The 25,885-nt window shown below is 39.9% G+C and overlaps 1 long non-coding RNA gene and 1 pseudogene across 1 annotated transcript; both read right to left on the bottom strand.

The window, feature by feature from the left end:
- Nucleotides 1–6: 6 nt before the first annotated feature.
- On the bottom strand, nucleotides 7–6,188 carry LOC115115243 (sterile alpha motif domain-containing protein 9-like; annotated as a pseudogene).
- An 11,664-nt stretch (nucleotides 6,189–17,852) lies between these two features.
- LOC115115242 (uncharacterized) lies at nucleotides 17,853–25,378 on the bottom strand. Its single transcript, XR_010465266.1, has 3 exons — nucleotides 22,448–25,378; nucleotides 22,112–22,147; nucleotides 17,853–19,058 (listed from the first exon to the last, which is right to left on the bottom strand). It is a non-coding gene; the product is annotated as an uncharacterized LOC115115242 (long non-coding RNA).
- Nucleotides 25,379–25,885: the final 507 nt, after the last annotated feature.

The following is a 25,885-nucleotide window of genomic DNA, read 5'->3' as shown; positions in this document are numbered from 1 at the left end:
TGATTGCTCAACTCCCTCAGATAGGACACATCTCATACACACAGTTGCAGTGCAGCGTTTCTACGTAGAAAGCATGTAGTGGGGTTAGGGCCTTGCTCAAGGGCCCAACAGTAGGGAATTGTTGTCAGGATCTGAACACTCTTCAGATAGCTGGGCTACCTACTGGCCCTTTTCTTTTTTACAATGCAGTGCTGTAGTTATCACATAATACAGTATAAACACATTCATGTCAACATTTCAAAGATATTACAATAACATGTTCACAACTTCCCCTTACATGTCACTTTATTTATTTTGTCTTTGGTCTCACAATACAAGCATGCTACCACATGATTGTTACAGGTATAATAAGTAAACTAGGTATAATAAGGAAAGATCCCTACACCATTTTGTTGATGCCAAAATATATACAGTGGGTTAGACTCTACTGTTTGGATGTCTAACATGGAAGACTGACTGAGATTTTCTCAGATGTTAATGTTTCACTTGGCCTAATACTTGATGTTGAAGGCCACGGGTCCTCTGATGTTGAAGCCAAGGTAGAACGAAACTGGTCCAGGATTCCGAATGCTGGCCAATTGATCCGGGAAAATCTTGATTCTGTTGTCTGCAATGTTCAGGAATATTTCATACTGTTCGACCACGCCCCTGATCCTATGTAGACTATCCTTGATTGCTTCAAGTTCCCATATCTTTCCACTGCTCCACAGTTTACCCAGTTTTCTGTTCTTCTGCTTTGGGGAAAGGTTATTCATGATCAGAATGTCCACTCTTGATTTGTGGACCAGTCTGCTTAAACCCTGACCCTTTCCGAGTAGGAACAATGGAACAAGGTACCTGGAGCGGAAGTACATACTGAGGTCCCCCTCAAAGGACCCTCTCAGGAGATCAATGGTTTGTTCATAGGGAAAGTTGTGGGTGGCCCCACCCTCAGGCCAAAACAACATCAAAGCCAAGAGATGAAATTCAGTGGGTTGGTCAATCTGTTCACTGACATATTTCTTTAGCATGTCTTGTAAGGTTTGTAGAGGTATGGTTCTCGTTTGACGTCTTACTCCCCTTTGGCTCAGAAGGATGTTGACAAGAATGTAGTTTTGAGTAGCTTGGGCATCTGACCTTTTTTCACCATTGATTGTTCTGTAGTGCTGTTCTATCCACTGCAGGTTAGGATCAATTCTATTTTGATCAAGACATGAGAGCAGTCCAGGAAAGCTGATTGGCATCATTCCAGTGTATTTCTGGTAGCAACCGATAACATCATCATGGAAGTACCCTGGTTCCTCTTTTCCTATTTTGGGCTTTGAGTAAGTCAGGTACTTTTCAAAGAACTCATACCTTTTCTTCACTCCGTCTTTGAGTTGTGCAATGAGAGGCAAATACTCATTGAGTTTTCCTCCGGGAAAATCATCAGCTATGTAGGGAGTTTGCTTTTTCCCTGTGAGAATGTCTTTCCACCTATTATCACAGGTTGTGAGTGCCTCAAAAAGATAGTTAGCCACTTGTAGATAGCCAAACCTTCCCCTGTCATTGAAACTCTTTGATTCTAGTTCCACTTCTTTTTCTGCAGCCTTCTCCTCTTCTTTGAATGCGATTATAGCCTTTCCTGCTATTTCCAAAATCTCACATGCAGGCGGACACGGTGTGTGTCCTATTTTCTTTCTTAAATTGCCCTTGTGAACTTGCCCAAGAGTATCTGCGATGAAGGAATTGTTGGGAGCCCTCTTTTTAGCCTTTAAAGCACAATATTCAGCTTTTTCGTAGTTTTGAATTTCAATGTAGTAGAGGCGTGCTAGAGCTTGAGGGAAAAAAGGATTTGCCCCAAACTTATCCACTGCTTCTTTCAGAATGTGTTCACACATGCCTAATCCTTCATCCTTCTTTATATCTTGAATCAGTTTGGAAAAGGAATCCTGTGTTACCTCTTCTGCGTTCTGCTGTTCGTCCACTAGTGCTTTTGCTTCTGTGATTTCCCTCTTTGTTAGCATGTCTTTGATGACGGGCACTAAATGTTGTGGCACCTCTGCCTTACAAAAGTACTCCAAGAAATGTATTGTTGTGGCACCCCTTTTCACACGGGACATAGCTGATCAGTGTGTCAAGTTACTGGCTATCATTGGATGCTTCATCCGGATACGTTTATTGTCTTCCTCTTGTCCGGAGAAAGTGACTATGAGGTCATTGAAAGGGTGCATTCTACTTTCAAAGTCTTGAAACCTTGCATCAGGGAATTCCGCACATTCAGACTCTAGAAGGTAGGATCCAGGGACGTAGAAATTTAACAATGACAAAAATGGAAGGAATAGGTTTTGGGGCTCCAACAAATGTTTATTAACACAAGCCTTAACACTATCCTGGATGTATGTTTTACTGACATTTCCACACATTATGTTGAAACCATGGAACTTGGTATGCTGGTCTGCATAGCGCTTACGGATCACATCTAGCTTATTGCTGAATTTGTCTTTCTCTTCTTCAGAGAGCTGTCTTCTAAGGATCACTGAAATTCTGGTTGTTGGATCGTCATGTTCTGCGATAAAAGACTTGCGCACACAGTTTAACATGATGAGTACAGGAACTTTCGACGTAATCTTTCTCTCTGCAATTTCTCTCATCAGGCAATCCGCCATGTTCTCATCCTCAAGCAAGAGGAGCACAGTGTTTTGTGAATCTCCTGCCTTGAAAAGGTTTATTACTTGGTCGGCGATAGCGGTGCTGTTTGCCCCTGTTGATTCTTTTAAGACTGCACACCTATGCTTTCTCCTCAGGTCCCAGAGCACCTGCATGGCTAGGGTGGACCCCCCACTGCTTGGCTCGTGCAAAAGCTTGAAAATGGCAATGCTGCGAGGACTTTTTCTCTTACTTTGAATCAGCCTTTTTAACTTACTGTATCCATCCCTCTTTATGAAGGTTGAATCCACAGCTGCTTCTCGTTCAGCCATGTAGAAGTTCAGCCATTGAGGTGGCGCTCCCTTGTAAAAGTTGACCTGTGCCATGGCTGCATCTGTTTGGTTGATTGTGTCCCCCTCAAACTCATTCTCACACAAGACATCCAAAAGTGACAGGGAGTCATATTGGTATGGAATATTACCACCATAGGCATTAGGCAGGGTTGGTGTTCTATCGGTTGCCATGAGGATGTTTGTTTATCCCAGCTTGAAATGTAGATACCGGTTTTTCTTCTATGCCAGTGTTGTGTAGGTTGTAGGTTCAGGAGTTGTAATAAAAGTGAATGCGGATAGATCCTGTAGAGAAGAGAAGGATTGCATTTTTTTATTACGCTATCCAGCTATTCAAGTGCCCATTAGTAATGACTTAATATTGCATTCATCAATGCTGAAATGTCTGATTGACATCATATACATTTATAATGAAAATTAAGAGTTTGTTAGAAATGTATTTGATGTTTCATTAAAACTGTTGAGCTTTCATTCAAGATATTCAACATGGTCTTAGCTGGCTTGGCTTCAGTTTTCAATGCAAATGGTAGGAAAGAATAGGAACATTTCCCAACAGGTTAATAGTACATATCTGTAAGTACTATCTGAACTGATTTAGATACATAAACATGACCAGTATAAAGAACTACTGTTTATATTCCATTTGACCTTCATCTGCACAGTATAACTGATACAGTTGCTGACACATTGAGTACTACTACTAATTAACCCTTTACACTCAAATGAGATCAAAATGGCAGATTTGGTGACTGATAAGCACTCAATTGGAAGGCAGGGGATGAACTGTAACATAGTATACAAGTTCTGGGACTCCGCTTTACAATTATTAATGGGATATAATTGTCAGAAGTTTTATGCAGGAGCACCCCAGCAACAAGAAGATGCCCCTATTCTTCCAGCCATTTGGGTTACTTTTGCACATTTGGTGTCTGAGTGAGAGGAATTCTGTAAATCAATAGGATGCAATGTGTTCTGAAACATTCATTAAGGGAGTTTGCCATACCCCTTGTTCAAGAAAAAGGTCAAAAGTATACCGCTTGTTAGATTTTGAAATGGAAAAATCGATCCCGTTTATATAAAGCGACCTATAACGATGCATAACTCTGAAAGGCCTTTACATTTGACATTTACATGTTAGTCATTTAGCAGACGCTCTTATCCAGAGCGACTTACAGTAGTGATTGTTCATACTGGTCCCCCGTGGGAAACGCTGTAGCTAGAAACAAGCTGTAAATGAGAAAGCTGGGATTTTAATGCATATCATTTTTACATGGAATTGATGAGGCAATCCTTCGATGCACTTACCACTCTATATTTTGGTTTGTCTCTATGACATTCAGAAGCTGAGTTCTGACCTTAATTCGAGAATACTTCTTAAAACTAAGATTGGGAAGTAATCTAATCGGTGACTCTATCAACTGAGCTAATCACTTTCTGAGAAATATGTTTAACTAAATTGATACTTGATGATACATGCAGGAACCAACCCCATGAACCCGTAAATGTAAACTGCACAAAGTCAAAAGTGTAAAGTTTGGATTCAGGTGATCTGTTGTCCTCATCTTTGTTCTGATAATTTCCCCATAATCCCAAAAGTGTTCCCTTTCAATTGTTACCATGGTTATGCATACAGGATGTCCTGTGGTTGATAACTTGTTAGAGCTGTTGATGAGTCATTGAGGATAATCTGAACATTGTATTGCTATTACATTAAGATATAACAGGGGACAGTATATCACAAAAGTGAGTACACCCTCACATTTTTGTAAATATTTGAGTATATCTTTTCATGTGACAACACTGAAGAAATGACACTTTGCTACAATGTAAAGTAGTGAGTGTACAGCTTGTATAACAGTGTAAATTTGCTGTCCCCTCAAAATAACTCAACACACAGCCATTAATGTCTAAACCACTGGCAACAAAAGTGAAGTACACCCCTAAGTGAAAATGTCCAAATTGGGCCCAAAGTATCAATATTTTGTGTGGCCACCATCATTTTCCAGCACTGCCTTATTAACCCTCTTGGGCATGGAGTTCACCAGAGTAATTTCTTCAGTGTTGTCACATGAAAAGATATACTCAAATATTTACAAAAATGTGAGGGGTATACTCAATTTTGTGATATATTGTAGATACATTTAATAAAATTCACAAGCTTATTTAAAACTTTAAACACTTTCTCATGATCGCTGTTTTGACGGATTTGTAAAGGATCGTGTGACACTACTTTAATTTCCTTCCAGTAAAAGCTGTGATTATCGTTACATCATATATTAAGAATTGAACAATTAAAGGGACAACCTGCAGTTTGAACAATAACAAAGCGTCCACCTTTCCTCTGTTTTGGTAAACTGCTGAGGGATGGGACTGGAGAAATGCAGCTAGACATGAGTCTACAACTGAGCACATAGATAAGCGTTCCGATGGGTTATTCTGCAAGACGCAACGCTATATTCCTTTCCATTATTCAGGATATTTAGAATGACAAATGTTATTTGCAGCAGGGTTGTAGATACTTGTTAACTTTCTGGCTTGTTTGTTGTTTTTTCTATTAGGTTTTCTTGTAATTTCTTTTTCACATGTAATTTAACCTTTGTAATAAGGAGTTTTAATATGACTTTGGCGGAGCATGGCCGGACGAACTATGTCTTAGGGCCCAGGCAAGGAACATTTGCGTCTTACCATTGGAGAGAAAATGTTGCCGTTTCCTAGCCAATTTCCTGCCATTCTACACATCCTGTCATGGGGCAGAGCAATTTTCTTAAATATTTTATATTCTTGCTATCTGTCCACGGACCCTACTTTGAGAACCTATGGGGGGTGGCGTGGGGGGGGGGTTGTTATGTGAAATGTTTAGGAAGCTTTTTAAATGTTTTATATCTATATATATATATATTATATATATATCCCCAGGGACTACAGCTGAAAACTAGCCAGCTGACAAAATCTGACACATTTACAGAAAAGTTCATTGATGTGCCTTGTCCATCTCAAATAAATAAATACATTGATTCGGTTAGAAATTGTGCCCTGTCCATATAGGCCAATTCCCTTGAGTGTAAAGTTAGTCAATCGTAGTCAACAACACACAGAATTGATTGACTAACTTCAATGAGTACATTTGATATTCCTACCAAGATAAAATATTCCATGGAAAATAGACATTACTCTTACCTTTGTCTGTTTGAAGAAGGTTCTAAATTTTTGTGGGAATCACGGCCGAGTCTGGAAAGAAATGCATTATATCACATTTACACTTCAGAGAATCAATTACTTTAATCTGAAATCAGGTTCATCTGAAAGTACAACCTTTGTATTGTATACATGAAATGGTTTCTAATCATAGGTTGCTAAGTTATTACCTGTCTTGGCTCTTGAAATGCAATGACTGACCCTGGATGATGTGTCCCTTTTATAGTCAAATTTGAGTTGAGCCACCCACATTCAAACCGGTTCAGGTTGATGTTTTCCCCTGTGTAGTTAGTCTCTGTGAATCAGTCTGTGCCAAGTTTCCAAGGTAAACTGGATGAACTGGACAGATTAGATGACGATGAAGTTGTCATTGTTAACTTAAGTTACATTTCACTGTAAATTAAAATAAGTTGGGGGACCTCCCGAGTGGCGCAGCTGTGATTGTCGTTACATCATATATTAGGAATTGAACAATTAAAGGGACAACCTGCAGTTTGAACAATAACAAAGCGTCCACCTTTCCTCTGTTTTGGTAAACTGCTGAGGGATGGGACTGGAGAAATGCAGCTAGACATGAGTCTACAACTGAGCACATAGATAAGCGGTCCGATAGGTTATTCTGCAAGACGCAACGCTATATTCCTTTCCATTATTCAGGATATTTAGAATGACAAATGTTATTTGCAGCAGGGTTGTAGATACTTGTTAACTTTCTGGCTTGTTTGTAGTTTTTTCGATTTGTTTTTTTTTTTCTTGTATTTTCTTTTTCACATTAACTTTTTTTTTGTATTAAGTTTTAATATGACTTTGGCGGAGCATGGCCGGACGAACCATGTCTTAGGGCCCAGACTTTGGCAGAGCATGGCCGGACGAACCATGTCTTAGGGCCCAGACTTTGGCAGAGCATGGCCGGACGAACCATGTCTTAGGGCCCAGACTTTGGCAGAGCATGGCCGGACGAACCATGTCTTAGGGCCCAGACTTTGGCAGAGCATGGCCGGACGAACCATGTCTTAGGGCCCAGACTTTGGCAGAGCATGGCCGGACGAACCGTGTCTTAGGGCCCAGACTTTGGCGGAGCATGGCCGGACGAGAACCGTGTCTTAGGGCCCAGACTTTGGCGGAGCATGGCCGGACGAACCGTGTCTTAGGGCCCAGACTTTGGCGGAGCATGGCCGGACGAACCGTGTCTTAGGGCCCAGACTTTGGCGGAGCATGGCCGGACGAACCGTGTCTTAAGGCCCAGACAAGGAACATTTAAAGGCCTGCCTTCTTGGCATTGGAGAGAAAATGTTGCAGTTTTCAAGCTAATTTCCTGCCATTCTACACATTTTTTTAATATTTTATATTCTTGCTATCTGGCGTGAATCCCGGCAGTACCTCCTGGGGGTCCTCGGACCCCACTTTGAGAACCCATGATCTAAGGACTGGATTTTTGTGGGGGAGTGTATGTGAAATGTTTAGGAAGCTTTCTTATATATTATATATATACAGTATATATATAAACATTTATCTCCCCAGGGGTTACAGCTGAGAACTAGCCAGCTGACAAAATCTGACACATTTACAGAAAAGTTCATTGTCCATCTCAAATAAATGAATACATTGATTCTGTTAGAAATTTGACCCTGTCCATTTAGGTCAATTCCCTCGAGTGTAAAGTTAGAGTTGGATAAAACGCACACAGATTTTAGACCTGAGGGGTTTACAACCAAACAGGATCAGTCGGTTAGCCAGCTAATATGACTAAATAGTTTTTAGTAATAATTTATGTTTTAGAAAGATAAGCTTGGGCATGGTGTAATTAACTCAACAAACTTAAACACATCTACGTTTAGATTTCTTAATTAACCAGAAAATCAATAGTTAAATCTGGTGTTTTGTCAAAGTTAGCTGACTAATTGATTGCGGCAGGTTACCGCGCTAGGGGTGAGATTTCTTAGTTACACTTTCATTATTTGGTCTCAGATGTATATTTGAGTTTTCCTGGAAATGGTGTGACAGAAAGAACACTGCAGTATGTGCCAAGTTCACATTCCCAACCCACCTCTCTGCAGGAGCAGATACTCATCATCACATTCCTTCCACATAAATTGAAGCTTCTAAATCATAGTTATTGTGATGTAATAGGAATGTTAATTAAGCAATAAGGCACAAGAGGCTGTATCATGACTGCAGTCACAGGCAAATGGTGTTGTTCGGCCCCCCGGATTGTCAACCCATTTACCTGTGACTGTATTCCTGATACATGCCTTATTGCTTTTATAAAACTGTTACCAGCATATTCAAATAACAACGAATTAAGAGACAGCTCTTACTCCACTAGCGCGTCGTGAAACACACCATCCAAGTCGCTAATTATTGTTCAGAGAACGTTGATTACCCTCGTTGATTATCCCTTACATGTAGGGCCCTGAGTTTTCCCTGACAACATGATCTGACCAGGGAAAACTATGTGCCCTACTTATGGTCTACCCTGGCCCTTATGAATGAGTGAATATCAGTTGAAATACAGTAATGAATGAGTGAATATCAGTTGAAATACAGTAATGAATGAGTGAATGTCAGTTGAAATACAGCAATGACTGAGTGAATATCCATTGAAATACAGTAATGAATGAGTGAATATCCGTTGAAATACAGTAATGACTGAGTGAATGTCCGTTGAAATACAGTAATGAATGAGTGAATATCAGTTGAAATACAGCAATGACTGAGTGAATGTCCGTTGAAATACAGTAATGACTGAGTGAATGTCCGTTGAAATACAGTAATGAATGAGTGAATATCCATTGAAATACAGTAATGAATGAGTGAATATCCGTTGAAATACAGTAATGAATGAGTGAATATCCATTGAAATACAGTAATGAATGAGTGAATATCTGTTGAAATACAGTAATGAATGAGTGAATATCCGTTGAAATACAGTAATGAATGAGTGAATATCCGTTGAAATACAGTAATGAATGAGTGAATATCCGTTGAAATACAGTAATGACTGAGTGAATATCCATTGAAATACAGTAATGAATGAGTGAATATCCGTTGAAATACAGTAATGAATGAGTGAATATCAGTTGAAATAGAGCAATGACTGAGTGAATGTCCGTTGAAATACAGTAATGACTGAGTGAATGTCCGTTGAAATACAGTAATGAATGAGTGAATATCAGTTGAAATACAGCAATGAATGAGTGAATATCAGTTGAAATACAGCAGGTACTTTCCAAGAGCAGACGATACACTGTGATATTTCTCAGGTTATTGCATTTATTTATATTCTATAAACTGTTCATACATGAACTTACATTCTTTGCCAACTCTTTCTCAATGTTTTAACAGGTGATTCTGTCACCCATTTGAATGGTCACTGCACAATGAAATGAAAACACCTACAGCTTTTCTTCTATTCAGAAAAGACCAGATTGGGTATAGTGCAAAGCAGGATTAATGAGTTAGCCACAAACTTCCCTAAATAACTTTTTATAAAATAAAAAAAAGATACGCTTGAAATGGACATGGCCTAATTGACTCAACAACGCAAAACATATATTGATGTTTAGCTTTTTTAAATGTACCTGAAAATCAGTCTTTACTTTGGTTGTTTTTCAAAGTTGGTTGGCTAACTCATTGGTGCTGCTTTGGTTCGTCAAAAGAATGCAGGCTTGAAATAATATACTTTTCAAAACCATGTTCATTATGAATAGGACGCGAACTGCATATCAACTGATACATGTTGAAATGAATAATGTTGTTTCTACAGACATTCAAATACCGTAAAACTTCAATGAATCACCCCAGCGTTTATTTGCTTAAATCACTGAACACAACAGGCACTATTTCAGCCAGGCGTCTAGATCCTTCACGCACACAGCTTTTACTCATACCACATCTTGTGATATATCTTGATAGTATGATTTTATTTAACATATTTCTTTAACAATGCGCTGTACAAAAAGGTGATTAGTAAAAAAAAAAGGTTGGTAAGCAATGCGTAAATTAGTGTTCTTTTTTTAAAGCAAATTGTTGAAAAAAATGGATTTTTTTCTCACAGATTTGTAATCATTTGCATTGTGAAAATGTCTCCCACTGAGTTACAAAAAAACATTCAACATAACAAACATGTATCATCTCCAATAATCCGATGTCTGATACTTGTTTTCGTATGTTCATTTGAGTTATTATTCTGTATACCTTCTCTGACAGAATAAATAAATGTACCGGGAAAGAAGTACCTTCTGTGGAAACTCTGGAGTTTTGACAATACTTTCACCTCACACAGAGTAAGAATCTTGTTCTGTCCAGGGATGACCTCAACAACATACTGACCCTCCATCTCATTACACTGAAAGGTAATGGTCTCTCCTGCTGGGATGGTGGTGATGACAGCACAACTGAAACAGAGAGAGAGAAAAAGATAGGGGGGGGGGGGTGAGAGAGGGTGGTAGGGAGGAGAGATGGTGGGGTGGAGGGATAGAGAGAGATGGGGGTTGGGGGGAGAGAGAAGTGTGATGAGGGAAGAGAGAGAGAGAGGGGGTGGGAGAGAGTGGTGAGACGAAATGGAGAGAGTGAGGGACATGATTGTTTTCAACTCTAGAGACAGCAGGAGCGGTAGAGATACTCTGAATGATCGGCTATGAAAAGCCAACTGACATTTACTCCTGAGGTGCTGACCTGCCTGTTGCACCCTCGACAACCACTGTGATTATTATTATTTGACCCTGCTGGTCATCTATGAACATTTGAGCATCTTGGCCATGTTCTGTTATAATCTCCACCCGGCACAGCCAGAAGAGGACTGGCCACCCCCCATAGCCTGGTTCCTCTCTAGGTTTCTTCCTAGTTTCTGGCCTTTCTAGGGAGTTTTTCCTAGCCACCGTGCATCTACACCTGCGTTGCTTGCTGTTTGGGGTTTTAGACTGGGTTTCTGTACAGCACTTTGAGACATCAGCTGATGTAAGAAGGACTAAAAGTAGAAAAAAAATCCAGAAAATCACATTGTAGGATTTTAATGAATTTATTTGCAAATTATGGTGGAAAATAAATATTTGGTCACCTACAAACAAGCAAGATTTCTGTCTCTCACAGACCTGTAACTTCTTCTTTAAGAGGCTCCTCTGTCCTCCACCCGTTACCTGTATTAATGGCACCTGTTTGAACTTGTTATCAGTATAAAAGACACCTGTCCACAACCTCAAACATTCACACTCCACTATGGCCAAGACCAAAGATCTGTCAAAGGACACCAGAAACAAAATTGTAGACCTGCACCAGGCTGGGAAGACTGAATCTGCAATAGGTAAGCAGCTTGGTTTGAAGAAATCAACTGTGGGAGCAATTATTAGGAAATGGAAGACATACAAGACCACTGATAATCTCCCTCGATCTGGGGCTCCAAGCAAGATCTCACCCCGTGGGGTCAAAATGATCACAAGAACGGTGAGCAAAAATCCCAGAACCACACGGGGGGACCTAGTGAATAACCTGCAGAGAGCTGGGACCAAAGTAACAAAGCCTACCATCAGTGACACACAGGATTTGAGTCCCCGCCAGGGACTCAAATCCTGCAGTGCCAGACGTGTCCCCCTGCTTAAGCCAGTACATGTCCAGGCCCATCTGAAGTTTGCTAGAGAGCATTTGGATGATCCAGAAGAAGATTGGGAGAATGTCATATGGTCAGATGAAACCAAAATATAACTTTTTGGTAAAAACTCAACTCATCGTGTTTGGAGGACAAAGAATGCTGAGTTGCATCCAAAGAACACCATACCTACTGTGAAGCATGGGGGTGGAAACATCATGCTTTGGGGCTGTTTTTCTGCAAAGGGACCAGGACGACTGATCCGTGTAAAGGAAAGAATGAATGGGGCCATGTATCGTGAGATTTTGAGTGAAAACCTCCTTCCATCAGCAAGGGCATTGAAGATGAAACGTGGCTGGGTCTTTCAGCATGACAATGATCCCAAACACACCGCCCGGGCAACGAAGGAGTGTTTTCGTAAGAAGCAATTTCAAGGTCCTGGAGTGGCCTAGCCAGTCTCCAGATCTCAACCCCATAGAAAATCTTTGGAGGGAGTTGAAAGTCCGTGTTGACCAGCAACAGCCCCAAAACATCACTGCTCTAGAGGAGATCTGCATGGAGGAATGGGCCAAAATACCAGCAACAGTGTGTGAAAACCTTGTGAAGACTTACAGAAAATGTTTGACCTCTGTCATTGCCAACAAAGGGTATATAACAAAGTATTGAGATAAACTTTTGTTATTGACCAAATACTTATTTTCCACCATAATTTGCAAATAAATTCATTAAAAATCCTACAATGTGATTTTCTGGATTTTTTTTCATAATTGTGTCTGTCATAGTTGAAGTGTACCTATGATGAAAATTACAGGCCTCTCTCATATTTTAAATTGGGAGAACATGCACAATTGGTGGCTGACTAAATACTTTTTTGCCCCACAGTACATACAGGAAAACGATTCCAAATAAATTACATTGTTATGTGCTCCACCACCCATGTTATCTACATGAGAGAGAATAAAGTAGACAGCACACGTCAAACGTTTGATTTATGACCCTATGTCCGGATGACGTGTAAATGCTCATATTTGGGAATCCGGTCAGGACATCCTGGCGGGAAGTTATCACGTGGTTATGCCCATATATGGGCATCCTGTTCCTGTTCTCACGCCTTAGAGTGAGTGTTAATTTATGCATATAGTGTGTATATTCCTTTGAAGCTGTCACGCTTTAGTTGGTGTTTATTTAACATCTGTATATGTTAAAGCATGTGTAGGCATTTGATCTATCCTGGTGTGTGTGTGTGTCTCTGCAGGGTTGTTTGAAACAATGTTTTTTTTAAATCCAAACAATTCAACAATAGGAGGGCATATATACATAACGATACCCAAACAACAGGTGATTTTCCTAGGTAGGAGAGCTGCTCTCCAGGGTGGGGGCTGTCACAGTCAATCATGCCAGCCTATTTTTGAAAGGTCTTTACTTATGACTTAAACAGATTCATTTTCTACCCAGCTTATTAATTAATTCTGTGTGATAAATCAGGTGTTTCTTGGTGGGCTTAAACAAATCTACTGTGAAACAAAAGTACGGTCATACGTCTTGTTGACCCCAAGATGGCCTGCCATAGTAACATCATGAGCCAACCTCAGTATCTCTTGTCGAAGTGTAACTGGAACGACAACGAGCTGTCAACTCACATGCATTGTAGCATTTGGCTTGTCATTTTTCTTCACTGTCCAATTACATACTGAGGGGAGTGTATTTTTATTTTTTTATATATATATTTCTATTGTATATTTTGTTGTCTGTAAATCCAGGGCATCTAGGTGACATGGTTGAGCATTTATCTTTTCAGAGGACTTCCTTGCTGGAAATTCCAAGCCAACTCCTGTATATCATTGACAAAATTCCAAGCTAAAATGTTGGGTTACTGTGCTGCTGGCTACTAACATTTACATGTAGAAGTAAAAGAAGGGATGATAAAATAACGATTCTATGCTCCTGTTATATTTGTGTATTTCTTGTAAACACAGAAATAAAACAAAGCCTAAATGCCATCACGCCCTTTCCCCTAAAATAATCTTCAAATGCCCCCCATTCTCCATCCCAGCTCCTCATTCACTCTTCAGGTCTCTGATTAGCAGATACTTCTCCAGGTTCTTAAAGAAAATATATTTGATGCCGCTTGCTTTCAGAGGTCCAATGCAGAGTTCCCTCATCTGATCGTATCTGGTGTTTTTGGCCAGTACTTCACTGTAGCCCTCGTCAGTGAAGACTCTTTTGGCCAGTACTTCACTGTAGCCCTCGTCAGTGAAGACTCTTTTGGCCAGGACTTCACTGTAGCCCTCGTCAGTGAAGACTCTTTTGGCCAGTACTTCACTGTAGCCCTCGTCAGTGAAGACTCTTTTGGCCAGGAGCTGATCCAGATGTGCTTCACCTGGCTCACTCTGGATCAGGGCTGCCTGGTGGTGGTCCACAGAGTTCTGGCCTGAGATAAAGATGGTGAAGGGCACAAGCACAACTTTTAAATATGATTAAATACATCTGAATATACAGTATATTATGTTTAATTTTGGATGCAAAATAAGAACAATAACAAAAACTAAGCTGATTTAGTTTAGGATATTCTAATGTTTACAGGACTTACTTTGTAAATAGCAAGTGGTACTCGTTGTGTAATCAACTGAAAAGGAAACAGATACAATTACTGTCACGTTCTGACCTTTATTTCCTTTGTCTTGTCGTTATTTAGTATGGTCAGGGCGTGAGTTGGGGTGGGCAGTCTATGTTGGTTTTTCTATGATTTTGGGATTTCTATGTTTCGGCCTAATATGGTTCTCAAACAGAGGCAGGTGTCATTAGTTGTCTCTGATTGAGAATCATACTTAGGTAGCCTGGGTTTCACTGTTTGTTTGTGGGTGTTTGTTTCCGTGTCTGTGTTTATTCACCACACGGTACTGTTTTCGGTTTTGGTTATTCACGTTACATTTATTGTTTTTGTATTCTAGTGTTCTCTTTGTCTTTATTAAAATTAACATCATGAACACTTACCACGCCGCATCTTGGTCCGATCCATACTACACCTCCTCTTCAGATGAAGGGGAGGAAAACCATTACAATTACTATTCCTTTTACATATGACTTGAATGACCTTAAACACACATTGAAATTATATCTGAGGACATGTACTGTACACAAATCACTGGATAATATTCTTCTAACCTTTCCATATTGTATGGGCCCATGTGATGTACCCCTTTCAGTTTAGGGATTAGTTCCATCCTGAAGTAAAAATCTGCATCTTCTATAAACACCTCAAATAAATGTGTTAGATTTACATATCTCAGGACTATTTCCTGTTGTGTGTGTGTGTGTGTGTGAGGTAGAGAGAGAGAGAGAGAGAGACTATAAAACTGTAGCTTAAGACTGACATGGAGCCGACAGTTTCTTCTGACACAAGGTTATTTACATTTCTGATAATTCTTAGTTTATTCTAGATACATTGCTATCTTGTTTTGGATTTCATACATTTTCTATAGGACTTCAAACCGTACAGAAGGGTCAACATTAGAAGGGGAAAGGGGGATACCTAGTCAATCGTACAACTGAATCCATTCAACTGAAATGGGTCTTCCACATTTAACCCAACCCCTCTGAATCAGTCAGGATGTTTTTTGACCGATGGGTCTTCTCTGGTCTTTGTTTTAGAGTCCTTGTGTTGTGTGTTTAACCTGTTAATGCAGTATCAATTCACCTGTTAATGCAGTATCAATTCACCTGTTAATGTAGTATCAATTCACCTGTTAATGTAGTATCAATTCACCTGTTAATGTAGTATCAATTCACCTGTTAATGTAGTATCACCTGTTAATGTAGTATCAATTCACCTGTTAATGTAGTATCATTCAATTCACCTGTTAATGTAGTATCAATTCACCTGTTAATGTAGTATCAATTCACCTGTTAATGTTAGTATCAATTCACCTGTTAATGCAGTATCAATTCACCTGTTAATGTAGTATCAATTCACCTGTTAATGTAGTATCAATTAGTATAATTGATACTATCACATGGCATCAGATATAAACATACTGCATTAACAGGTGAATTGAATACTTCACCTGTTAATGTAGTATCATTAACAGGTGAATTGTTATACTTCACATTAACAGGTGAATTGAATACTACATTAACAGGTGAATTGATACACCTGTTAATGCATTAACAGGTGAATTGATACTACATTAACAGGTGACTTGATACTGCATTAACAGGTGAATTGATACTACATTAACAGGTGAATTGATACTACATTAACAGGTGACTTGATACTGCATTAACAGGTGAATTGATACTACATTAACAGGTGAATTGATACTACATTAACAGGTGAATTGATACTACATTAACAGGTGAATTGATACTATCACATGGCATCAGATGTAAACGGAGCGTGAGGTGTGCTGCTGTCCTAGCCCAATAGATCTGCAAGTCACAGTGTACAGGAAACCATGAAAACCCTCCTGTAGGATAACTCCCTTCAGAAAGATGGATAGAGAATCTTGAGGTGGAAGTGGGTGAACTGATCTGCATTTTCTATGTACACACCACAGTGTTCTACGTGTAGAACTCTCCCTTTCTCCTTAATGGAGGGATCATCACACGCAGGGACACAAATGCACAGATCAGTTTGACCTCTTAATTCAACTTGGATGAGAAAAATATGCCTCATTGTTTGGGTTAGGAAATGTACAGTACCAGTCAAAAGTTTGGACACACCTACTCATTCAAGGGTTTTTCTTTATTTGAACTATTTTGTACATTGTAGAATAATAGTGAAGACATCAACACTCTGAAATAACACATACGGAATTGTGTAGTAACCAAAATACTTTAAACAAATCAAAATACATTCTATATTTGAGATTTTTCAAACTAACCACCCTTTGCCTTGATGACAGCTTTGCACACTCTTGGCATTCTCTCAACCAGCTTCATGAGGTAGTCACCTGGAATGCATTTCAATTAACAGGTGTCCCTTGTTAAAAGTTATTTTCAGGAATTTCTTTCATTTTTAATGCATTTGAGCCAGTCAGTTGTGTTTTGACAACATAGGGATGGTATACAGAAGATAGCCCTATTTGGTAAAAGACCAAGTTCATATTACATATGGCAAGAACAGCTCAAATAAGCGAAGATAAACGACAGTCCATCATTACTTTAAGACCTGAAGGTCAGTCAATCCGGAAAATGTCAAGAACTTTTAACCTTTCTTCAATTGCAGTCACAAAAACCATCAAGCGCTATGATGAAACTGGCTGTCATGAGGACCTGCCACAGGAAAGGAAGACCCAGAGTTACCTCTGCTGCAGAGGATAAGTTCATTAGAGTTACCAGCCTCAGTTTGCAACCCAAATAAATGCTTCACAGAGTTCAACAGACACATCTCGACATCAACTGTTCAGAGGAGACTGCGTGAATCAGGCCTTCATGGTCGAAGTGCTGCAAAGAAAGTACTACTAAAGCACACCAATAATAAGAAGAGTCTTGCTGGGGCCAAGAAACACAAGCAATATACATTAGACCTGTGGAAATCTGTCTTTGTGGGAGTAGGTGAACTGACGATCTCATGTGTGGTTCCCACCATGAAGCATGGAGGAGATGTGATGGGGTGGGGGTGCTTTGCTGGTGACACTGTCAGGGATTTATTTAGAATTCCAGGCACACTTAACCAGCCTGGCTACCACAACATTCTGCAGCAATACGCCATCCCATCTGGCTTGCGCTTATTGGGACTATCATTTGTTTTTCAACAGGACAATGACAAACACACCTCCAGGCTGTGTAAGGGATTTTTGACCAAGAAGGAGGGTGATGGAGTGCTGCATCAGATGACCTGGCCTCCACAATCAGCCGACCTCAACCCAATCAATTGAGATGGTTTGGGATGAGTTGGACTGCAGAGTGAAGAAAAAGCAGCCAACTAGTGCTCAGCATATGTGGGAACTCCTTCAAAACTGTGGGAAAAGCATTCCTCATTAAGCTAGTTGAGAGAATGCCAAGTGTGCAAAGCTGTCATCAAGCCAAAGGGTGACTACTTTGAATAATCTAAAATATATTTTGATTTGTTTAAAACATTTTGGTTACTATGATGTAGAAAATAGTAAAAATATAGAAAGCCCTTGAATGAGTAGGAGTGTCCAAACTTTTGACTGGTACTATATATTTAATTTTGAGTTTGTCAGTATTGGGTATTGAATAAGGCTGTAATGTAACAAAATGTGGAAAAAGTCAAAGGGTCTGAATACTTTCCAAAAGCACTGTATGTATTAGCAGACCCTTATCCAGAGCTATTTACAGTAAGTGAGTGCATACATTTTTTGTATTTCTCCACCATGGGAATTTAACCCAAAACACAGTGCCATGCTCTATCAGCTGAGCCACAAGGGCTCAAATATATATTCATTTTAGCACACTAACAAAATAGCATCATTTCAGTTTAGTCTCATTTAAATCAGGACAAAGCCACATCTGTACGTAGGTATTTATTTCAATACATATTCTAAAACCTGTGTTGTGAAAATGTCACAAAAATTCTCACATATCATTACTGTTTAAAAAGTTGTATTAGGCTTGTACATAAAGCTTTACAAAGTCATATCATACATGTATTTAGATCGCTGGTATTCCTTACCCTCACTGACTTGTCAATCATTTAGTAGCCAAAATAATTGAATTGTTCTTTTTATCATCGATTCTTTACACAGTATATTTTTGTATTTTCATTATATATTTTCTTTATATATTTTCTTGTCTGTAAATGATCCAGAGTATCTAGGTGAGATGGTTGAGCATTTATCTTCCAACCCAACTTTTACCAGACCCCAAGCTCCCTCAAAATGTTATATCTTTGGCAAAGCCTCAAGGCTAAAACACTAGGTTGCTGGTTGCTGTTCTGCTGGCTACTAATATTTACATGTAGAAAAATAAGAATGATAAAAGAATGAGGCTATACCTCTCTTAGGTTGTGTTTTATTGTAAACACAAAGTAGTAAAACAAAGCGGAACTGCCGTCATGTATGCCCTTTTCCCCTAAAACAAACTTTAAATGTCCCCAGTTCACCATTCCAGCTCCTCATTCACCCTTCAGGTCTTTGATTAGCAGTGGCTCCAGCTCCGTCAGGATTTCATAGAAAATATATTTTGCTCTGATGCCACTTGCCCTCAGTCCTGTGGAGAGCTCCCCCATCTGGTCCTGTGTGGTGCGTTCAGCCAGTACTGAACTTTAGCTCTTGTCAGTGATGAGTTTATCCAAGATGGGCTTCATCTGGTTCACTCTCTAGATCAGTTCTGTCCGGTGAAGTCCTCAAAGTGCTGGCCTGAGGTCGGAGGTAAAGATTGGTCGCAGAACAACTGCATTTAAACACAATTACATTCACAAATGTAATACACTAAAACGACATTAAAAACATGATAAATGGGGCTGAAGCTTGGATGCTACTGGAGATTACTAGGGTCAAGTGAAGATAAAAAATAACTGAACGGCAATAGGTGGTGGTACTTGGATTATTATATATTTTTTAAATGATATATGATTTTTTTTAAATCGAGAATAATCTAAATTAAATTTTGTGAATAAAGTGGCAATATTTAGACTATAAAGAGGAAATATTTCGAGAACAAAGTGTCAAAATGTAGAGAATAAATATTTAGAGAATAGTCTAAATTAAATTCCATGAATAAAGTGGCAGTATTTCGAGAAAAAGGTATCAATATTTCAAGAATAAGGTGGCAGTAGTTCGAGAATAAAGTGGCAATGTTTCGAGAATAGACCAAATGTAATTTTCAGAATAAAGTCCACATTTTGAGTATAAATTCAGTTATAATTCAAGGCTAAAGTAGGGGATTAGGTTAAGTGCATGTCTCCCTGGCTCCCTGTTGCTGTCCACGCCACCGTTGAAATGCCTGCAGTTTGATGACCTGGTGAAGCTATACTTTAGAATTGACTTTAGTAACAAGGAAATCCTTTCACTTTTAGAACATACTTACCATATTATTAAAAGTAGACATCGTGCCATAGATTGTCGTGCCATAGATTATTTTCAGAAGGAGCCACACGGAATTGGATGAGGTATTTCATCCCAGTTTGTGTGTCTACATACATAGACAGTTGTGTGTGTATGCTGGTGTGTGTGTGTATGCTGGTGTGTGTGTGTGTGTGTGTTTGGTGGGGGGATCTAATACACTCGTTCAAACAGGCTTCGTTCAAACAGGCTTCACAGACACACATTGTCAGCGTTGTAAGACTGCGAAGAGGCCTATAAGTATCATCTTGTGAATGTAGGTCAAGGATTGCGTAGAGAACGATTGCGCATCCCTGTCGGAATCAAGGGCTGCCCCCAAAAACCTAATGAAGGAGCTTGCATAGCCACAATACTCTACAATGTGAACAAGTGGTAGTCTAAATTAACAGTATAGCTGAGACAAATAGCCTATAATGGAGATGATGCACCTGTTTTGGGATAACCTATGTATCCTTCATTCCTCCCATCCTTGAAAGCTTCACCAAAAGATGGATAGTGAAATAATAGAATGCGTGCGCTATAGGCTACAACCAAGTCATGTCAGATCAGTGATTATTTATTTTTAGCATGTCATCATTTATCTAATAGCCATATATTTAGATCAATGATTATTTCAAGAAAGGGAGAATCCAGCCTTGAATCAAACAGCGTCTCAGGTTAGCTTGTTTGCGGATGCAGTTGTAGTCCTTGAGTTGTCATGCGTAAAACTCCTTCTTCATTGTTCATTCATCCCGCAGCCGTTGACTAGGCCTATAATTTATGGTGATTTGCCAACTTTAATTTAAGATTAGCCTACATGTTAGGCTACTTAATCGAGTGTGCCGATATAGGTTTATAATTGAATGCAACATATCGGTGTAGTAGAGAATCTGGAACTTTGCTCTTTATAATATATATTTTTCCTTATAGAGTCATAGCCGCGGAAGGGTGCTGGAGGTGTCGCAGCACCCCTGATAAATTGAAATACATTTGCCAAAGTTATAGAATTACTGCTGTCTGTTCAGAAATAAATGAAATAATTCAGAATACTACACCAGGAGTAGGCCTATAATTCAGCCACAGAGGAGCAATAGCTTATTTAAAATAAAGAGCCTAGCTGTGGATTGTGTGAAGCCCAATCACAAGGCCTACAGTCGGGAAGCGCAGCAAATCTGCCAGTGAACAGCATGTAGCAAAAAAACGCCTTTCAAATATAAAAAGTTTCAGGAAAGCACTGGTTGGAAAGCCAATTATTCTACTGAAAAGAGAAGACTAATTTGTCTGCAGGCTACCAAATATGCTATCAACTTCCAAGTAGGCAAATTGAGCAAACAGCTGCATTTATTGTAGCTGGGGATTTTAACAAAGCTATCTTGAGAACAAGGCTACCTAAATTCTATCAGCATATTAACTGCAGCACCCGCTCGGGCAATACACTGGTTCACTGCTACTCTAACTTCTGGGATGCGTACAAGGCCCAACCCCGCCTTCCCTTCAGCAAATTCAGCAAACCCGACCACGACTCCAACTTGCTCCTACCGTCCTATAGGCAGAAACTCAAAGAGGATATACTTGTGACTATAATCATTCAATGCTGGTCTGACCAATCGGATTCCACGCTTCAAGATTGTATTGAGCACGGTACTGGGAAATGTTCCAGGAAGCCTCATATAATAACGTCGATCTATACACAGTGTAGTTATTCCCTCCGCAAGGCAACAGCTGCAGCAATCGGTATAAGCTGCTCAGATAGCTGATGCTTAAAGTTAGTGAGGGAGATATAAGTCTCAAACTTCAGCGATTTTTGCAATTCGTTCCAGTCATTGGCAGCAGAGAACTGGAATGAAAGTTGTCTGAAGCAGGTGTTGGCTTTGGGGATGACCAGTGCGATATACAGTGGGGCAACAAAGTATTTAGTCAGCCACCAATTGTGCAAGTTCTCCCACTTAAAAAGATGAGAGAGGTCTGTAATTTTCATCATAGGTACACTTCAACTATGACAGACAAAATGAGAACCGTCCAGAGTAGTGAATGAGCGATGATAATGCATGTAATGCATGATTATAAAAGTTATTTTTTCATGTGTTCTGGTACCAGGTAACACTCCTTTCGCGCTCACTTTTTGTTCCATCACCTCCCATTTTGACAAATTATGCACTCAAATGACGAATTCTAAGAATGCAGCTGCCAGCCGTGAAACTGGAGCAAAATGTAGGATTTTCCCACCATATTTGTTATTTTCATGAAAACTATTTAATATTCATAAATACAGAGCTCAGTCAACATAGGTGGTGGTAAAGTTGCATTTGTCAAACACTTATCTATTACTATTGTACGCTTTATGAATACCGTAACAAACATTAACTCACCATCACATTGGCATGTTGTTCAACTTCTCACTGGCCCTGGGGAAAGACACATCAATCAGAAAATCAACCAAACCAAGCACTAACCTCAGTGATAATACAGTGGTCTTCATTTCATGGTAGACAAAGCATTTAAAAATCAATGATATCACAAATACCAGCGTCACTCTCTCCCCTGTGTAGATTGGGAGGTTTGGACGTTCCGTGTCATTATATTGTGTATTAGAACATTAAAATATCAAGAGCCTGTACATGAGTGAGAGAATATAGAGATACAAATTTGAAAAATACCGGTCTTTGATCAATTCGATGTCCGGTACTTCAATACTTTAATCCTACCTGAATAGGATGGGTAGTTGATGTCGTAGGCCACAGGACCTCTAATGGTGAAGCCAAGGTAGAAGCAGACGTCTCCGGACTTCCAAACTTTGCTTTGTTGGCCGGCACAAACGTTAATCTCCTTGCCATCAACGTGCGCAAACACCCTGTGCTGTCTAACCACTCCATTGACTGGAAGAAGAAGGTCCTGGACACTGGGTTTTCTCCACACCTCACCACTGCTCCACTTTTGAGAGATAAAGTCTGGCCTTGCCTCTGGCCTTGCCATTGGATTCTCCTCTACCAATAGGTTGTCTATTTTTGCTCTATGAACCAGTCTGCTCAAACCCTCACCCTTACCCAGGAAAATAAGGGGGAGAAGGTACCTTGAGCGAAGATGCTTTTTGTATGTGTTTTTGTAGGACTCTTGCATCTCCAGAACACATTTGTTGAGGTCAATATTGAAATCCATTTTCTTATGCTCCTCAGGCCAAAACAGCAAAAGGACTAAGAAGTAAAACTCTGGGGTTTGGTTACTGAGATTAGCCACTAGATGTCTCTCCAGAGTGCTTCTTAGGCTTGACAACGGGGTAAGCACTGGAGATGCTGCTTCAACTTTGCTTAAGATGATGTTGGCAAGGATGAAGTTTTGGGACGCTTTGTTGTCACCATCTTTCTTGTTTTTTTTATTTTTTATTTCCCCCCACAATGTTGTTATTCGGCGTAAGTTAGATTCATCATAGCCCTTATCAAGACAGCAAAGCAGTCCAGGGAAGGCAATGGCCATTTCTTCTTTGAGCTTCTGGAGGGGTACATCTATTGCAGACTCTGAGTGTATAGGTGTACATGTCCCCACGTATTTGCAGTAGCAGTTCTTGACATCAGTCTGAAAGTAATGCGGTTCATTTTCTTTAATGTTGGGCTTAGAGTAAGTCAGGTAACCATCAAAAAACTCACATTTCCTCTCCACCTCATCCCTGAGGCTGATGATGAGTGGCTTGTACTTGAAGAGCTTTTTCTGTCCGATTGATATGAAGAAAGAGTCAGCGGATATTTCCATGGTAAGGACCTTTTGCCAGTTTTTATCAAGAGAGACAAGTGAGTCAAAAACAATGTTGGCAACCTGTAGATAACCAAATAGTCCCCTGTTGTTATAGATGTGTGAGACTTTGTTAATACCATCGTATTGCATGTCTGCTCCCTGCTCATTTTCAGCAGCCCATTCCTCATCTTTGAAAGCCTCAAAGGCCATTGTTGATAGTTGCAAAATTTCTTGTGCAGAGATGGAACCCAGCTGTTTGGGAACCCTGAAGGAACTCTGCTCTACTGTCATCCTGCTCATCAAATGGTTCTTGTATACATGCCCCAGTGTGTCAGCAACAAATGAATTGTTGGGATCTCTGTCTTTTGCTATTTTTGCCCACTTCTCCGCTTTAGTATAGGCTCTCTTCACAATATAAAAGTAACGAGCAAGAGCTTGAGGAAATAATGGGTTTTGCTTGAATTTCTTTGAAGCTAGTTGTAAAACAGATACACACTTGCTTTTGGATTCTTGGCCTTCAGTATCTTCAATATCTTGAATCAACCTGGAAAACTTGCCTTTCCTTTCTTCTCTCATTTCCCCTTTCGTTAACATGTCTCGTTTCCATTCTGCATTCTGCTTAACATCCACAGTGATTTCCCTCTTAGTTAGCATATCTTTGATGACGGACATCAAATGTTGCTGCACCTCTTCTCCACAAAAGTCAGTCAGAAAGTTCCTTGCTGTATCACTCCTGGTCACACCTGCTGTAGCCAGTAACTCAACACACTGCTGTGCAATCAGTGGGTGAGCCATGCGGACGTGTTTGTCTTGTCCCTGTTGTGAAGGGAATGTCACTATCAGATGACTGAAAGGCTCCATTCGCTGCTCAAAGGAAGGGCCTCCATAAATGGGATCTGGAGGCCCCAGGAATGCCTGACAGTGAGACTCCAGAAGGTGGGATCCAGGGACGTAGGCATTCACCAGTGATAAGAATGCAAGAAGCTGGGATTTTTTAGGTCTTCTATTTTTCCTGACATCTAAAAAGGCACACGTTTCTTTCACATAATCTCCACTAATATTTTCTCGCATTATGTTAAAGCCATGAAACTGTTTGTGTTCATTGCTGTAGCTTCGACTGATCTCAATCTGTTTCTCCTCAAACTGTTGTTTCTCTGCTTCAGAAAGTTCCGCCCTGAGAATAACATGTCTTGAGTTGTTATGGTCCTCTTGTTTGATAACTGCCTTACGCACACAGTTTAAAATGATGACCACAGGCATGTGGGTTGTAATGTTTCGGTCTGTAATCTCTTTCATGATGGCATCCTGCAGATTCTTCTGAATACACACATCATTCAGCAGTAAGAGCACAGTGTTCTGGTGGCCTTGGCTGCCTGCAGTGAAAAGGAGAATCACCTCCTTGGCGATAGCGGTGAAGTCTGAGGTAGGGCCTGTTAGAACAGCACATCTGAGTGTTTTCCTCATATCCCAGAGCACCTGCTTGGCCAGAGTGGTTCCTCCGCTGCCTGGCTGATGCAGCAGATTCATGGTAGAAGTCAGGTCGCCCTTAAGCTGTTTCTTAATATTTTGTATCAGCTCCGTGTACCCATCTCTTTTGATAAAGGGGGTAGTTTTATTAGCTGATGTTGCCTTTTCAGCCCAGCAGAAGTTAAGCCATTGAGGTGGGGCTCCTCTGTAAAAATCTGCCTCTGCCTTTTTCGCTACTGCTGAGTCTATGTCCTCTTCTTCAAATGCATTTGAGTACAAAACATCCAGAAGGGAAATGGAATCCCTGGTTTCACTTCCAACACAACTTTCATGACCACGGGCATTGGACAGAGATGAGCCCTTGTTGTGTGCCATCTTTGTTGTCTCCCGTCCCAAGCTGAACCAGTGTTCTGAATATTAGTTGTTCTTCATTAGGTGGTATGGACTCTGAGAAAGGAGACAATAATGTTTCAGTAAAAATGTCAAACGGCATTAACGGTTATAAACAAAAGGCTGATTATAGTACATCTTTGACTTTGTTGGACTTTAATTTATATATCTGATAGATTGGACATTGGTTGGATGTATCTACAGACATTACATCCTGCTGATAAATACAACAGCATGCCTATGTGTTTTTTGCTTCTTGGTGCTACCCTCTGGTGCTACCCTTTAGCACATAAATCAATTGACTGAGTACAGTAAAGAAATGCACAAAGTCACTTGTTCCCTGCAACAAATCACTCAAACAAATTATAATAATATAGATATCAATATAAGTATCTGCTTTTCATAATGTTATATTCACATTTATTTTTATACGTTTTTTGTCTTTTGTTAACAATACATTTAACTATGACTTAATTAAACTGCTAAAAAACTGCTAACTACTGATCCAAAATTGTATTGTCTAGTTTACATATATAGTTTGAGAAATGCTGAATACTGTA

Source organism: Oncorhynchus nerka, linkage group LG12 (assembly GCF_034236695.1).
Source record: "Oncorhynchus nerka isolate Pitt River linkage group LG12, Oner_Uvic_2.0, whole genome shotgun sequence".
Classification (NCBI taxonomy): domain Eukaryota; kingdom Metazoa; phylum Chordata; class Actinopteri; order Salmoniformes; family Salmonidae; genus Oncorhynchus; species Oncorhynchus nerka.
The sequence above is the reverse complement of the archived record's forward strand: the minus strand, read 5'-3'. Positions and strand labels throughout refer to the sequence as shown.